The 18,887-nt window shown below is 38.3% G+C and overlaps 1 pseudogene; it reads left to right on the top strand.

Moving 5' to 3' along the window:
* Nucleotides 1-16,902: 16,902 nt before the first annotated feature.
* Nucleotides 16,903-17,967, top strand: LOC102827220 (annotated as a pseudogene).
* The last annotated feature ends 920 nt before the right edge of the window (nt 17,968-18,887 follow it).

An 18,887-nucleotide genomic window follows, 5' to 3' on the forward strand; every position in this document is an offset into this window, starting at 1 on the left:
AGGATGTGGAACAAGGGATATCATCGCTGGCATCAAATGGATCTTGGCTGGAAGCAGAGAATACCAGAAAGATGTTTACCAGTGCTTTATTCATTATGCAAAGACTTTCCACTTTGTGGACCATGACAAACTATGGACAACATTGTGGAGATTGAGTATTCTGGAACAGTTCATTGAGGAACCTATACATAGACCAAGAGGCCATGGTTTGAACTGAACAATGGGCACTGAATGATTTAAAATTAGGAAAGGCTTATGCCAGGGTTGACTTCTTTCACCACACCTATGCAATTTGTATGCTGAGCAAATAATCTGAGAAGCTGGATTATATGAAGAAGAACATGGCATCAGGATTGAAGGAAGATTCATTAATCCTGTGATATGCAGATGATACGACCTTGCTTGCTGAGAACAAAGAGGACTTAAAATACTAATGAAGATCACAGACCACAGCCTTCAGCATGGGTTGCACCTCAATGTAAAGAAAACAAAAATCCTCACCATTGGACCAATAAATAACATCATAATAAATGGAGGAAATGTTGAAGCTGTCAAAGACTTCATTATGTTCAGATCCATAATCAACACTCACAGAAGCAGCCATCAAGAAATCAATGGACGTATGGAAGTAAGCAAATCTGCTGCACAATAACTCTATAAAGTGTTCAAAAGCAAAGATGTCAGTATAAGGACTAAAGTGTACCTGACCCAGTTCATAGTGGTGGTAGTGGTTATGTGCTATGGAGTCCGTTTTGACTCATAGCAACCCTGTATAGAGTTTCTGAGGCTGTAAATCTTTATGGGAGCAGAAAGCCATATCTTTCTCCCAGGGAACAGCTGGTAGTTTCAAATTGCTGACCTTGTTAACAGCCCAACTGGTAACCACTACACCAGAGTTACTGATCCAATTCATAGCATTTTCACTAGCCTCATATGCATATGAACGTTGGACAATAAATGAAGAAAATCGCAGAAGAATGGCTGCATTTGAGTTGTGGTATTAGAGAAAAATATTAAAAGTACAATGGACTGCTAAAAGAACTAACAAAACTGTGTTGGAAGAAGTATAGACAAAGTGCTCCTTAGAAGCCAGGATGGCCAGATTCGTCTCTCATATTTCAGAGATATTATCAGGAGGGACCAGTCCCTGGTGAAAGACATCATGCTAGATAAAGTGGAGGGTTAGCAAAAAAAAAGGAAGACCTTCAGTGAGATGTGTTGGCACAGTGGCAGTAGTAGCAATGGGCTCAAGCTTAACAATTGTGAGGATGGCGCAGAGCCAGTCAGTGTTTCATCTGTTGTGCACATGGTTCCTATCAATTAGAACCAACTCGATGGCACCTAACAATGACCACATAATGAGTACATAATATTAATGTATAGAATTGCCTATCTACATCCTTTGTAATTACTTCCTTTTTAATGCTAGATATGTTCAAAGCATTTTCTACTAAAATACACTAAAAATAGTCAACAAAGCTTTAGACCTCATAAACAAAGTACAGCCCATCAGGGAAACTTGATTTTATAAAAGGGTACTTCTTGTCTTCCCTTGTATCAGACACAAGTAATTGGTCCTTTCAATGTACAACCAACTATGTGCCTAATAAAAGTAAGCAAGCGCCTTCCAACCTAAAGCATTTTCTTTGGAGGATCTCTTCTTGAATCCTTTCCCTTCTTTTACGACCTAACCAGAGCCATTCTGGTTATTGTAAGAGACATGACTGACAGCTCACATCTGTAGCATAACCAGAGCATAAGAGTCCAGTTTGACTTCGATAATAAATAAAAGCTCACCCTACTATTATAGAACGTTTGGCAAGGACAAGAATTAAAGCACCTTTATAACTCCCAAAGGAATCTGGTGATATTTCTAACATGATCACACACATCATCCTGTCCTGCCTGACCTTACTTCTATCATTCTCCTGAGTTACTGTCTGAATCTGTTACCCTCTGTTCTTTCCATGGTCTCTCCCAAAAATAAATGATTGCTGACAATGAAGAAAACATATCTATTTTTTTTTTTTTTTAAATCTTCATAAGAAAGTCAGTTAAAATGTCCTGGAAGTGATTCCATATGTTTTCTGATGAATGTTTATTGCCTCCATTAGATTAAATATTATATCTTATTTTACTAAAGGAATACTGAAAGCCTCTCAGAAATGAAAGGGCCTCAACAAGACGTGTCCAGCCTCATTCTTTAATCCCTTCTGAAAGCCTAACATATTATAGGAAATGTTATATACTCACCAAGTCCATCAATTACTACCAGTTTTTCCTAGTTCCTTTATCCTGACAATCACTGGGAAGAGTTGCCTCTCAAGCACTCTCTGTTCATGAATTGGTCTCAAAAGGGACTTTTTGCTATGTTGTAATAGCTTCTCTCATACTCTCCAGAGAGGCTTAACAACTGCTGCCTGATGAGCCCAAGGACAGCCCACTTATAGAAGAGAACAAGCACACTTCAAGGACATTGTTAAACAGAAAGATGCTAGAGCAGGCATACTCACAAATTCCAAATGCCCTGTTCAGACAGGATAACCTTACTTAGAGTGACCATTGTTTGGACATACACCTGGTACAGTATGAAGAAGGCAACCTTGAATTTTGATAGACCTCCCTGAGGTATTGGGCTACTTCTGTCCTCCTGGCTTCTCCTTTCATTTATCTGGACCTCCTTTGAGTTCTTCAGGTCACAGCAAAGTATTATCCTGCCATGGGACTATTTGCATTTTATCTTCTACCTGTTCTATAAGAGTTGGAAGTCTACTAATGGAGAATTGGAAAGCAACAAACAGAGGAATTCTATACTCCCTTATTAAACAATATGTTTGGAGTTCTTTCAGAGTTCTTTCAATCTGAATATCCTTATCACCACTGCCCTGGCTTTCATAGGGAGCTGCTTCCTCTTTAATGCTGAGGACAAAGCATGGGTGTCATAGGCTATGTTCTGTAGAGAAGTAAAACCAGTGAAGCTTATATATGTATACATATGTTGTTGTTGTTGTTAAGTGCTGTTGAGTCAATTCTGACCCATAGTGACCCTGTATAGGGTTTCCGAGGAGCACCTGGTGAGTTTCAACCACCAACCTTTCGGTTCAAACGACTTTGCAGTCTGGCACATTAACACACAGCGCCACACCCGGACTCTGTATACATATAGAGACATTTCTTTCAAAGAAATGGCTAACTCAGTTTTAAAGGCTGGTAAGTTTCAAGTCTGTGGGTCAGTTGTCAGACTGGAGGCTCTGACTCAGTAGCTGTAGGGACCAAAGAGCCCAAGATTTACAGATCAGATGGCAGGCTTTTGACTATGGAAGCAAATGAATCTAAGGTTGGCAGGTAAGATGGCAAGATTGGCAGGTAGTACGGCAAGTCACTAGGTCAAGTCCAAAGAAATGGAGGTCAAATGATGAGCCAAATGCAAGATCCAGGTCCAGTAAAAAGAAATCAGACTTTCCTAGAGCATCCTCATGTATTAGAAGCAGGCCACACTCCTGAAGAAATTTCCCTTTAAGTTGAAAGTTACTCATAGCTGAGCTCCTCATGGAAATGATTACATTATTTTTTATTTCCTCATGGAAGATGACTATATCTTAACTGTCAAATGACTGAAAATCATGACCCAACCAAATTGACACACAGAAGACAAAAGTCTCTTTCCTCTGTTCTCCTCTACAGAGTTGAATCAAGATGGAGCTTTCAAAAAACTGTGTAAAGTTCTGAGTAGAAAAGTGGAGGAACAGAGAAAGCAAGAAATAAACAAGCTGATCAATAATCATTTTCATGGTCCACAATAAACTCTCCCATTTAGAGGAGAAGCTGGTGAGTGTTGTCTTTTGGTAGGTAGCACAGCAAATAATGAAGAGGACTAAGGTCCTATTCCTGAACAACAACTCTGCCCTCTTCATCTTATGTAGCCTTCAAAATCACAATCACTGATTGATTCAGTCCCAAGAATTATATCCCATTTATCCATGAGGATTGCTTTGGCCTTTCTTAAACTTTAGAAATGAGACTCCAAGCCTTTCCTGAGCTGTACTCTCGTTGTGTTGTCAGCTGTATTTGAGTCACTTGGACCCTGGGTTTGGTGTCTATGTTGATCTGGATATATGGTTCCTTTGCTATAAACTGTTTGATACTCAGTAACAACCACTTTCAAAGCTGTACTCACCTATGGGCAGACACTGAACTGACTGGAGAGTGAAGGTGGGAACAGAGACCTTGCACACTGCCGGAGCTAGGAGAAGAGTGGAGTAGGGAGTGTGAGACCAGAGAAGGAGGTTTCCAGAGTGATTTAAGGAGCGGAGCCTGCGAAAGTGAGGCCTGGAAGCAGAACAGATGCACAAGTGTGTCTAACAATGTTTGAAGGAAGAGAGGGCTTAATAAGGACAGAATTGTTGCCTTCAAATCTTTACAGGATTCATATGAAAAAGATAATGAATTTTTTCTTTGTCTTCAGAGGATAGAGCAAGGACCAACAGATAAATAAACAGAGTACATATGGAAACTTTTTTTAGTAAAATAGAGGCTGTCCTTAAGGTTATGAAGTCATTGAGTCTTAGAATATTCACTATTTCCTTGGAGGAACTTAAAGGAATCATCTCTTTCAAATCCCTTATTCTCCATATGTGAGATGAAGCAACTTGCCTAGCTGGAGTTCATGTCTCCTTGCTCTTCTATTCCCTCCCTCAGCACACTGTTTCCCTCGTGGAATTACCTCAGCAAGCCAAGGCCAGACTCTGTTTGATTGGGAGATAATAAAGGAATATATTACTCAGGTAGACATTTGGCATATATGAGCTCTGAAGGACTTTATCACTCTTAGAATCTGTGTTTTGTGATTTTTATGGAATTGTAAGTGGGCGCCCTATCCTTGGAGCGTATCACCTTCAAGCCATCACATATTCTGCTTGCTTATCTCTTTGCGGCACATAGTAACTGTCTTGGTTTATTCATGTGCCTGCATCAGGTCTTGCATTTGAAATAAATCAACTCTAGCCTAAGATAGAGTAGTCTGGAAAGGCAAAAGAGCCTAGTGGGAAAGAGCACCTGCTAAGGATCTAGGCCGGTGTGTTGCCACAGTCTGAGAAGTAAAGTGTTCATTGCTAGTACATGGGAGTGCAGTGAGGGATAAAAGCATGAACCACCCCATATTGCACACTTATGTGCCAGGCACTGTTAGGTACATCATGTGTAATATCTTACTTTATGTGAATAACAACCTTAGAAGGAGGAGTTGCAATTAGTATGCCCGCTAACAAGTGAAGAAACTAATGTGTAGAGAAATTAAGTAAATAACTTACCTACAGTCACACAGCCAGTAAACTGTGAATCTGGATTAAAATCGAGGCAGTCCAAAATTCCAGAGACTGTGATTTTAAGCTAAACTGTCTCCTGGAAACCACCAGGGATTGGGACCAAGTACTTTGTCTTCCCTATGGTTGTAGGTGGTTTTCTGGTTATCCTTTTAAACATAGCTTCATTATTTTGTTCCAAAATGCTTTGGATTCCAAGAATCTCCATTGTACCTTTACCAAAAATGAAAATGAACAAATTTTACAAAAGATTTTCTCACTTTGAATTCCTGTGATCTCTGCTGTCATTTAGTGTAGAAATTGTCAGAGATGATCACACACATAGATTTAAGGTGAAGTTTAAGGTGAAGAAGAATGTTTTGTACATTTGCTGCCAGAGTTGGCCAAACTGACCAAGAGTTGACAGGAATGTCAAATCCTCTGAGATTGGCTAGCTTTCTATGCACTGCTCCCACTAAGAATGCGTTTCCTGCACAGCTGAGCAACTTGTCAAACCCTCTCTGCTTCGAAGCCTCCTGAGATTTCTGTAAGTGTAGTATGTACAAGAGATGAGTTCTTCCCAAACCGTTAGCCTCTCTGCACAATAACTGTGTTCATAATTTTTGTTTTTCCCTTGGCTTCCTTTGTTATTTCCTTCCTGCATTCTGAATTTAGAGGAAAACAAGCACAATATATAAGTAGTAACTTTGACAACTCTTATTTTTCTGGCAAAATAATCACATTGTTTTAAAGAGGTCATTTAATAGCATCTAAAAATAATAGAGTGCATTTGAGTTATTTTACTTATTTTTAATCCATCTTTTTCTTATTCTTTATTTCAAAATCAATTTACTAAACGAAAGACAAAGGACTGGATAACGGATTTTCCAAATGGCGTTCTGAAAGCCAGTTATCCGTATTTATCTGTTTCTTTTAATTGTTTAGTGTAATCCAAGAGTTTTCTTTGAGTATTATTATCAGCTTTTTTTTTTCCCCCAGTTATTTTAGGGGCAGATTCTGAATGTGTGAAGTTTTTAAAAGACTAGTCCACTAATTAAGGTATTTCTCACACCTCTGACTTCTTTTGTTAAGTAGGTAGCTATGTATGCTAGATTAGTGTATTTTGAGAGATGTCTTAATTTCATCATTTGGAAAGAGACATTATTCCAATCATATTGAGGATCAGAAGTTTATTATAGACTAACTGAAGTTGGTATTGACCTACCCATTGCTATACTTCTTCCAGTGTGTATAACAGAAATATTGACAAGTAAATAATTGAAATTTTAAGACAAATAAAAAGCAAATGTGCCCCCACATTACTAAAGAATCTCAGTATAAAGTTACAACACTAATGGACCCTTTTTTTTCCTTTTCACAGTTTAATTTTGTTAAAATTAAAAGTTGCAGATATTATCCTTTACACATGGGTTTGTTGTTAAGTGCTGTCAAGTTGGTTCTAACTCACAGCGACCCTGTCTCGGGTTTCCAAGGAGCAGCTGGTGAGTTAGAACTGCCAACCTTGTGTTTCAGAGTTCAGTGCTGATCCTACAGCACCACACCAGGAGTCTACACACATGTGTAGCCAGATACTTATCCATTATCTGATTTACTTAACAGAGGACCAAAGTTATGTCTTGTTTATCACCATATCTTCATTGTCCTGCATGATAACTGGCATAGAATTCAATAAAATTCACTTTAACTGTGCTGGAATTAATTAATGAACAATCTGTTAATGAAAAAAGACCAATTCTTAGGCAACTCTTTAATTACATATGTATGTCAAATAGTGATTGGATGCAAGAGCAGGTCCCAAACTGTCAATCCTTGATAGAAACGCACTCATTCAGTAACACCAGGGACTGTATTAAATACTAGGGATACAGAGCTGAATAATCTAATATAATCCTTGTTTTAGGAAGGTGCGTAATCCAACTGGAGAGACCAGCACAGGAAAAGCATGAATGTTATAAGAAACATAGACTTCAGGAGAAGAAAGTAATGGAAGGTTAGCTGAGTTGAAGGACAGCTTGGGGAAGGTGTCCTGGGTAGTGGCATAAGAGGAGACCCAGAGGACAGACAGAACTAGGTAGTCAGAAGCCTGAGGGGTGAGAGAGTGCCAGGTAGAAGGAAAGCATGCACAAAAGTTTTGAAGTAGGAAGCCACATGAAACTTTCATTTGAGGATACAAAATTGATCTGAGATTACAGGGAAGTACCCGAGTAAGCACACTCCTTCTTCTATAATACACAGACTCATATTTTCTTGCACTGGACAACAAGATCAGCTTGAACCACCAGGTCCAGCGGCTCCTCGGAAACCCTATACAGAGTCACTATGAGTTGGAACAACAACAGTTGCATGTTTTCTTAAACCATTGGAATTTTTTAAACTTTGTGTGAGAGGGTTATATAGATTTTTCCAAGCCAACTACAAAAAAGAAAAGAACTAACAATTTCTCATGATATCTAACTTCCAAAAATTTTATCTCTATAAATGAAAAATATACCTAATTAAATTAGAAGACCTCAATTTTTTTTATTAATTTTAATTGCTTCAAGATTTCTATATTTAAGTGATTCCAGGGTGAACATCTGTTATTATATTGCTTATGGGAAGAATTAGTCTGCACTAAATCATCTTGGTATTTAAGGCAAGCACATCGCCTTCCTACTTGATACATTTTCAGTCTATGCTTTCATGTGTTTATTTAAAAAAAAAACCATAGAGTTAGAAATTCAGTCTGCCACTATAATTTTTAACACTACTGGTACAAAATGCCATTAGATCACCCACATCACTGTGGGATGCACATTCTTTAGAAATGATGGGAAGAATAAATAAAAAATCTTTTAAAAATAGCCCATTTGTCTGAGTTTTCAAAGAACTTTTCTTTTCCTCCATAGATGCATACTTTTCTGACAAACACTATCAGTGGCATTTTGTCTAGGATCCAGTCAGGCAAGGTTGTATCCATTGGAGAGATTCCCAGAGACAGTCATTTGCAAACAATACAGAAAAAATTCATAGATCAGCAAACTAATTTATGCTACATCAATTTTACACACCCAGAAAGCATGAAACTTTAATATGATCTCACCAAAGTCAACTAAACCAAACAGAAGCTACCAAAACAGGCCTGACCCTTTCATCTAAACAAGCTTATGTCATGCCAGCTTTGAGAACACAATGTATTCTGAAAGGGCAGGGCAGCCATGCTTCTAAACGCATGTTATATTAGACAGCAAAGAACTAGAGGACACTCAAACCCAAGTTGATTAATGTGCAGCTTTATTTCATTTCAGGGGTAAAGGACTAGAGGGAGGAGAAGGTCAGAAGCTCGTTTGACAACTGTAAAGATTGCAAAGAAAATTATAGTAGGCAATGTGAAGTTGTCGGGGCTGCAGAGACCCTAAGAAACATGCGGCAGAAACTCCTGGAGGGAGGCACCAGGTGGGCTGCCATCGAACAGAGAATTCATTATAAATAAAAAGGGCTATGGAAACATGAGCCCCTAGACCCTGAAGTTATCTTCCCCAGTAAGTTAAGGCAACAGGGAATTGAGGTCTTTGCCCTGCAAAGCAGAAAGAGTATAGGAAATTGTATGATCTATACATTCCATAAAGTTTAGATACATTACGATGTTTTTGTTGTTGTTAGGTGTCATCAAGTTAGTTCTGACTCAGAACAACACTGCATCCATCCTCACAATCGTTAATACATTTGAGCCCATTGTTACAACCATTATGCCAATCCATCACCTTGGGGTAATTCCTCTTTTTCACTGACCCTCCACTTTACCAAGCATGATGTCCTTCTCCAGGAACTGGTTCCTTCTGACAACATGTCCAAATTGTGAGAAAAAAAGTCTTACCAATCTTGATCTTAAGGAACATTCTGGCAGCACTTCTTCCAAGACAGATTTGTTCTTCTGGCAATCTATGGTACTTCCAATATTTGTCACCATCACCATAATTCAAATGCATCAATTCTTACATGGTCTTCCTTATTCACTGTCCAACTTACAGATACATGTAAGGTAACTGAAAATACTGTAGCTTGGGTCAAGCATACCTTAGTTCTCAAAGTGACATCTTTGCTCTTTAACATTTGAAAGAGGTCTTGTGCAACAGACTTTGATTACTTTACTGATAATTCTATGAACGTTAATTGCGAATCCAAACAAAATGAAGTCTTTGGCAACTTCAATCTTTTTTTCTATTTATCATGACATTATTTATTATTCTAGTTTTGAGGATTTTTGTTTTCTTTACATTGAGGTGCAATCGATACTGAAGTCTGTGATCTTTAGTCTTCATCAGTATTTCAAGACCCCTCCCTTTCAGCAAGCAAAGTTTTATCATCTGAATAATACAAGTTGTTAATGAGTCTCCCTCTAACCCTGATGCCATGTTCTTCTTCAGATAACCTAGCATCTTGGATTATTTGTCCAGCATGCAGATTGAGTAAATATGGTGGAAAGATGCAATCCTGGCACACACGTTTCCTAATTTTAATCTAGGCAGTATCCACTCATTCTATTCTAAATGACTGCCTCTTGGTTTATGTACAGATTCATCAGGAGCACAGTTAAGTGTTGTGGAATTCCCATTCTTTGCAATGTTATCAGTATTTTGTTATGATCCACACAGTTGAATGTCTTTGCATTGACAATAAATCACAAATAAAATTTTTTTGGGGGGTGGTATTCTCTGCTTTCAAACAGGATCCATTTAATGTCAACAGTGATAGCCTTCATTACTAGTCCTCTTCTTAAACCAGCTTGAATTTTTGTCCAGTCACTGTAGATGTACTGCAACTGTTTTTAAATTATATTTAGCAAAATTTTATTACATGTGGTATTAGTGATAGTGTTCTATGATTTCTGCATTCCATTAGGTCACCTGTCTTTGAAACAGGTTGACCAGATAGCTGCCATCCAAATTTCTTGGCATAGATGAGTTAGTACTTCTAACACTGCATCTGCTTGTTGAAAAATTTCAATTTGTATTCCATCAATTGGTGGAGAAATGTTTTTTTGCCAATACCTTCATGCATTCATTGCAGCTTTGACTTGATCTTATGTTGCCTTTGAAATGGTTTAATATATATATATATATATTTGTAAAGTGATTCTGTGTATTCCTTCCACAATCTTTTGATGTTTCCTGCATTATTCTGTATTTTGCCCATACAATCCTTCAATATTGTGCACTGGGGCTTGAATTTCTTCTTCATTTAGTTTTGCTTGACAAATGAAAGGCATGTTCTTCCCTTTTAGTTTTCTAACTCCAGGTCTTTGTGTGTTTCATTATAATATTTTACTTTGTCTTCTCAAGCTACCCTTTGAAATACTCTATTCAGCTCTTCAACTTCATCATTTCTTCTAGTTGTTTTAGCTTGCCAACTTTCAAGAGCAGGTTTCAAAATCATTTTTGACATCCATCTTTGTCTTTCCTTTCTTTGCTGTTTTTTTAAAATGAATTTTTGCTTTCTTTATGTAGGATACTCTTGATGTCACTCCACAACTCTTTGGTCTTCAGGCATTAGTGTCTAATGCATCAAATCTGTTATTTAGATGGTCTCTAAGTTCAGGTGGGCTATGCTCAAGGTCATATTTTGACTTTGGTGCATTTGTTTAAATTTTCTTCATCTTCAACTTAAATTTCCATATAAACAACTATAGTCGATTCCACAGTCAGCATCAGCCCTTGTTTTTGCTGATGATGTCTCTTCCCACAGATGTAGTCAATTTGATTCCTTTATATTCCATCTGGTGAAGTTCATGTGTTTAGTCCCATTTATGTTGTTTAAAAAGTATTTGCAGTGAATAAGTCAATGGTCTTGCAAAATTCTACCATGCAATTTTCAGCATAATTTCTATCACTAAGTCTTTATTTTTCAACTATGGATCCTTCTGTATTGTTTTCAACTTCCACATTTTGATCACCAGTAAATATCAGTGCATCCTGATTGCATGTTTCATTGATTTTGGACTAAGTTGGCTGTGGTTGTGTGCCATCAAGTCAGTTCTAACTCATATTGATCCTGTATAGAGAGTCTAAGGCTATAAATCTTTACAGAAGCAGAACATTTCATCTTTTGCAGCAGAGTGCCTGGTAGTTTTGAACTACTGACCTTGCAGTTAGCAACCCAGCCTATTATCCACTAAGCTACCAGGGTTCCTTGAAGAAGTTGGTAGAATCTTCAGTTGTATCATCATTGGCTTTAGTGATTGGTGTGTAAATTTGAATAACTGTGCTATTAACTGGTCTTATGGTGGTGGTGGTGGTTGTGTGCCACCAAGTTGGTTCCAACTCACAGTGACTCTGTATAGGGTTTCCAAGGCTCTAAGTCTATACAGGAGCAGACAGCCTCATCTTTCTCAGAGCGGCTGGTAGATTCGAACAGCTGGCCTTGAGGTTAGCAGTTCAGCTCATAAATCACTATGCTACCACGGACACTTGGTCTTCCTTATAGGCATATGGATATCTTGTCACAGACAGCGTTGTACTTTAAGATACACCTTGAAACTCTATTGTTGACTTTGAATGTGAAGCCATTCCTCTTCAATTTATTGTTCTCAGTATAGTAAAAGTTTAGATTGCTTCATTCAAAAGGACCAATACCATTTCATATCAGCTCACTAATGCCCAGCATATTGATTTTTATGTGTTCCATTTCGTTTTTGACAAATTATAGTTTTACTAGATCCATACTTTGTACGTTCCAGTTCTGAGAATTAATGGATATTTGCAACTGTTTTTCTCATTTTGAGTTGTGCACCCTCAGCAAATGAAAGTTTTGAAAGCTTTGTTCTATGCACCTCATTAAAGTTAACTCTATTTTGAGGAGGCAGTTCTTCCCCTGTTGTATTTTGAGTGCCTTCCACCCTGAGGGTCTCATCTTCTGGCACTGTAGACAATGTTAGTTACACTGCTATTCATAAGATTTTCAGTGGCTAACTATTCAGAAGTGGCCGCCTCTTCTCCTTCGTTGTCTGTCTTAGTCTGGAAGCTCCATGGAAAACTGTACACCATGATTTCCCCTGTTGGTATTTAAAAAATCAGTGTCATAGCTTTCAGCATCACAGTGAAACATAAGTAACCACAGTATGACAAATTGACAGACGAGTGGTGGACCATTATGACAGAAATCAAATAAATTAATACATAAGAATTCACAACCTCTTTCTTTCTAAACCCATATTCCTTTCCCTGGATCTTTTCCTGGAGGTTAGAACATTGAGTGGAAGCTGGGGATTAGGTGAAGCTATAGAATAGGTTTCAGGATTTACACTGAAAAAACAAAGTGGTTGTTTGTTGTCATCCATTCACTCAGACTCACAGAGACCACATGTATAACAGAACAAAATGTTGCCCAGTCCTGTGCCATCTTCACGTTTTTTGAGTTTTAAAAAAGTTTTTATTGTGAATTATGTGAGTTTACATGGGAGAACACCAGCTTTACATTCATCCTATCGTATTTGATTTCATTACAATGATTACAATCCTCTCATCAAACATGCATCATCAAACATGCATCATCAAACAACGAAAGGGCTCACAGGCTTACACCCTGGCCGTCAGCACACAGCCCCTCTCCTTCCCTGAGTCCAGAGTCACCAGCTGCTCCATCTCTCCATGTCATTGTGTCTCTGCCTCCATCTCTGGTGTCACTTCTTCTCTGGATAGGGTCCCGTACTCCGCTCCAGGGACCTCTGCTTCTGGACTGCAAAATCAATCACTTCCCTCCTTTTGTTACAAAACATCTACCTTTACATTTCCAACCCTCTCAGTCAGTCCTGATAACAATTATTCACTATTGTACCACAAGAGTCTTATTCCCATTTCTTTTTGTCAACCCGGTCGCAACAGATTGGAAACCACGCAGTGGAACTTCTACCTTCCCTGCCCCCTCTGAAACTAGGCTCCCTCTTGAATCTTCACAAGTTTTGACCTGCTTGAGTCCATGGTGGCCATTTTTAGCATCTTCCAACGTAGGGGGCTCATCTTCTATCACTATATTGGATAATATGCTATTGTGATCCATAGGGTTTTCATTAGCTAATTTTCAGAAGACGATCACAAATCCTTATTCCTAGTCTGTCTTCCTCTGGAAGCTCTGCTGAAACTTTTCCACTCTGATTGACCCTGCTGGTATTTGAAATAATAAAGAAGGACTAGCAAAAGAAGAGGAAAAGGAAGGATGAGGGAAATAAAAGGAGATCACCATGAGGAGAAATGTTTGTATAAATGTATACAACATTTATACTTCAGTAGAAATCCCTGATGTATTCCTTACACTATTTCTTCAGAAAACCTTTAGTAAATAGTCACATTATGTTTCAAGGCTTCTGGAGTCGGATTTGTGAAGCATTTGCAGATAAGTCTGATATACTTGAGGAGGTCTTGGTGGTGCCATGGCCAAGTTCTGACCAAAAGTTCGGTGGTATCCTGCTCCACAGGACTAAGGTTCGATAGTCTGTTTCTATAAAGAGATCAGCCATGGAAACACTATGGAGAAGCTCTACTCTGTCTTATAGGGTCACTGTAAGTTAGAATCAACTTGATGGCAATGGTGCAGGTTTTGGTTTGACATCTACACTCTGGGTAGATCTGAGACAAGCTCTAGAAAAGCAATCAAAATAGTGGGCTTGTTCTAGAAAAAGACAGCTCTTCTGAAACTTCTGCAGCCTTTTCTAGAATAGCAAATATTATTTTAGCTTTAGTTTTCTTTGTAACTGTCATTTAAAAATATTTTGTTTCCTCTAAATATAAGAAGTCTTGTTGCTGCTATTTTTACACTTCCAAAAATTGCAGTTTCAACTTTCAGATCATATTCTCATCCATAATTGTAACAAACCAAATGGGTCTACTAGAAAATAATGCTCTATTTAACTTTTGGCGTCTGAGATGCACCCCACAGAGTGTGCCTCTGTTTCATACTGAGTGAAAAGATGAACAGTTTAGCACCCAGGAGATCAAATTAACTAATGAGGTAAATCTGACATTCATGGGTGAAACACCACATAATGTTTGAGGATTAATCGGAAAGGACTTTACAAAAACTCATTAAAGAAAAAACATGTCCTTAGGCCATTATGAACAACTCTTGAGAATCTGCCACTATTTTAGTTACGTATGGTAGAAAAGAAGGTAGAAAAAACACTTGAGGCTCAACATGGTAAGAGTTTAGTTCCTGCTCATCTAAAACTCTAGGGGAGGTTGAAGGTTTCAGGAAGAATCCCTAGGTGGCACAAATGATTAATCACTCAATTACTAGACAAAAGGCATCTTGGAAGACAAGCCTGATGATCTGCTTCCAAAAGGTCATAGCCTTGAAATCCCCATGGAATAGTTTTATTCTGCACACAGCGGGTTGCTATGAATCAGAATAAACTCAATTGCAAATAGCAAATGTTGCTTGGGTGGGTGCATGGGGATGTAAAAGAATGCTCCATACAGTCATTCAGAGATCCAGGCTGATGGTAGCTTTGGGTCATTTCAACATGTGACTACTTCCAAGGTTTTGGAGAAGTAAAGAGGAGTCCACCATCTCAGGTAGCCTGAAGGAGAAAAGAGCAAGGGAAGCGGTGGGCATGGAAGATTCTAATGGCCATGCCTGAGAGTAGCTGATACCTTTGTACTCACGTGCCTTGAGAACTTAATCATGTGGCCACACCTCACTCTAAGGAGAACCAAAATCTAGTTTAGCTCTGTGACCAAAGGAGACGAGAACAATGGAAACACATGGTCTCCACTACAGCCATTTCTTTGATCGTATTTTCAGCTTTTAAGACTATTACTTACACACATTAATAATTATTAAGTGTGCACAATGCCACTGGTCCTGCGGCGTGACTTATATGCACACTGGCCCCATATTCTGTGACAGCTTAAATTTCAGTTCTCTGTTTTGATAAAATGATCGCTTGACGAGGGAATTACTGCTAAGTAGTAACTTGCACATAGAAAAGATAATGATAACCATGACATATGTGGAGCTTTGTAGTTTAACAAGCACAGCCTACCTGAGGAAATTAAGTTGGAACATTAGAAACTACAACTGAAAATATATTCAGTGGCACTTCTAGGGAATTACAAACATTGGCCTTTTCAAATCACAGAAAATCCTCTTTATTATATCTTGCAGTTTGAGAATTCTAATTTTATGCATCTTTGTTTTTTATGTAAAAAGTATAAATAAATTGCAAAAAGACATGAAAATCTCTTGAATTTTCTGCAAACATCATCATTACTAACATTTTGAGGAAGAGTTGCTTTCTCCCTAGGCGATACCAAGCAAGACCTTTATATTTGTGGATGGTGCAAATAGTTAATGTTCTTGATTGCTAAATGAAAGGTTGGCAGTGGGAGTCTACCCAGAAGTACCTGGGAATACAGAATGTGGTCTACTTCTGAAAAATCAGCCACTGAAAACTTTATGGAACATACTTCTACTCTGACACACATAGGATCACTGTAAGTGGGAGTTAACTCAACAGCTAGCTCTGGTAGCGTAGTGGTTACGAATTGGGCTGCAGTTCAAAACTACTAGCTGTTCTGCAGGAGAAAGATGAGGCGTTCTGCTCCCGCAAAGATTTATAGCCTCAGAAACCCTGTGCAGGGTCACTATGAGTCGGAACCAACTCCACGGTACTTAACAACGACAACAACAGGTAAGTTAGTTATTTCTCTAACTCAGGAATTGTGCTCAAAGTTATCACTTAACAGTTGTTGTTAAATGCCATTGAGTGACATCGAGTCATTTCTGACTCATAGTGACCCTTTATAGGTTTCCAATGAGCAACTGGTGGGTTTGAACCACCTAACTTGTGGTTCATACTGACCTTGCAGTCTAGTGCTTTATTCCACAGGGCTACACCAGGACTCCTTATCTCGCTGATGGAAATTCCATCTTAGCCAGGCCAGGGGAACTGCCTTATACTCCGCCATGGAGTCATGAAAGACCCCTAGGCTGAAATGGTGCCAGAGAAATCAAGGAGGGGCTCTAGATTCTTAACCCACATTGTCCTCTATCTTCACCAATAATCCTTTATCAGTCTACTATCGCTAAGGCCATCTTGAGTTCACTTTACCACAGACTGAGACCATGAAGAGTGCCCATGCTTTGTGTTCCACCCCCACAGGATTCCTGAATTTTGAGCTCATCATTATTTTCCTTTGTAGATTTTTCCATATGTATGTGTTCATAAACACTGTATTTTAATTTTTCCTCCTCCCTATCCTCTTTTTCTCATTTCATTTCTTCCCTCCATAAATTTGAAAGTGTTATTCTATTCTTTCAATAGTTTCCCTTGCTATTTGGGTATTTTAACTTTAAAAGTCTAAAGTTAATAGTTTTATTACTCTTCTTCCAAATAATATAAGTTCTTTAAATACATAAACCCTAATTAGGTCTTCCAAAATTATAGTTCAAGTTGTGCTGGAATGAAATCTGCAAATCTAAAATATATCTGTTAAGAATGGGAGTGAAATTCAGAAAAATTCCAAAGAAAAACCAGAGTCAATGACCAATATCTTCTTACTAAAATAAATTTTGAAGGTAGTTTCAAAATATTCCAGAAAAAGGAATGATGAGTCTCCTTTGTGTAATTTCTGCTACCATCTTGAACGACTTCTCTCTCCTGTACAAAACGGCAACTGTTAGAGAAAAACTGATTGCACCAGTTGCAGAAGAAGAAGAAGCATCAGTTCCAAATAATAACATCATTGTAGTTGGTGTTGGACAAGTTGGTATGGATTGTGCCATCAGCATTCTGGGAAAGTCTCTGGCTGATGAACTTGCCCTTGTGGATGTTTTAGAAGATAAACTCAAAGGAGAAATGATGGATCTGCAGCATGGGAGCTTATTTCTCAGATTCCTAAAATTGTAGCGGATAAAGATTACTCTGACTGCCAATTCGAAGATTGTAGTTGTAATTGCAGGAGTTCATCAACAAGAGGAGGAGAATCATCTCAATCTGGTGCAGGGGAATGTTAATGTCGTCAAATTCATTATTCTTCAGACCGTCAAGTACAGTCCTGACTGCATCATAAATGTGGTTTCCAACCCAGTGGGTATTCTTATATATGTTACCTGGAAACTAAGTGGATTACCCAAGCGCTTTGTAATTGGAAGTAGTTGTAACCTGGATTCTGCTAGATTTCACTATCTTATGGCTGAAAAAACTTGGCATTGATACCAGCAACTGCCATGGATGGATTTTGGGAAAACATGGCAAGTCAAGTGTGGCAGTGTGGAGCCGAGTGAACGTGGCAGGGGTTTCCTTCAGGAATTGAATCCAGAAATGGGGATGGACAATGACAGTGAAAATTGGAAGAAAGTGCATAAAACAGTGGTTGATAGTACCCATGGAGTTATCAAGCTAAAAGGATACACCAACTGGGCTATTGGATTAAGTGTGGCTGATTTGACTGAATCCATGTTGAAAAATCTATCCAGGATTCATCCAGTGTACACAATGGTGAAGAGAATGTATGGCATTGAGAATGAAGTCTTCCTGAGCCTTCTGTGCATTCTGAATGCTCGAGAGTTAATCAGTGTTATCAACCAGAAGCTGAAGGATGATGAGGTTGCTCAACTCAAGTAGAGTGCCGATCCTCTGTGGGACATCTAGAAGAATCTAAAAGACCTGTGATGTTTGAGTTCTATGCTGTAGAGATTTACAAACCACAATGTGATTAATAGGAGTCTTTAGTTATTTCCATGTATATGGGTAACAGTTTGCTTTTCCTTTCCTAAATATGTGAATTTGGGCCCAAATGATTACAGCACATGCTTGGCTTAACGTTTGCAATATGAGCCCTTAAGAAATAAAATTACCTGTTGTATCATGAAAAAATAAAAAAAAAGAATGATGAGCAAAGACGTTGGAAAATATAGGATAAATCTAAAGGAAAAAACAGTCTGTAAACTATGAACTATGTCTAATTTATGAACTTAAAAAAGATTAAAGCAAGATATTGAACAACTAACTGATTCCTCTAATAGCTTTTACTAAACAATTATTACTCTTTCTAATGATTGAACACCATCATTTGTCTGTCAGATTCCAGCAGATTTGCTCAGTGCAATATATGGTTTGATTTCATGACTGTTGATTGTGGATACAAAAAAATGAATTCTTTGACAGTTTAAATCTTTTCTCAGTTAATCACAATGCTACTTATTGGTCCAGTTGTGAGAATTTCTGTTTTCTTTATATTTGTTAAGTGCCGTTGAGTCGGTTCTGACCCTGCTGTAAATGGCCTCTTTAAAATGTTCCAGAGCAAAGATATCAGTTTGAGAATTAAGTTATGCCTGACCATAGTCATCATATTTTCAATAGCCTAATACGCATGTGCAAGTTGGACAATAAACAAGGAAGACTATAGAAGGATTGATGCATTTGAATTATGGTGTTGGAGAAGACTATTAAAAGCTATCTTCCATAGTGATCCTGTGTAGGGTTTCTGAGGAGAAGCTGGTGAGCTTGAACCATTGACCTTGCAGTTCAAATGGCTTTTCAGTCTGGTGCATTAACCCACAGCACCACACCAGGTCTCCTTCTTTACATTA

This window comes from Chrysochloris asiatica, unplaced genomic scaffold, assembly GCF_000296735.1.
Source record: "Chrysochloris asiatica unplaced genomic scaffold, ChrAsi1.0 scaffold00022, whole genome shotgun sequence".
Classification (NCBI taxonomy): domain Eukaryota; kingdom Metazoa; phylum Chordata; class Mammalia; order Afrosoricida; family Chrysochloridae; genus Chrysochloris; species Chrysochloris asiatica.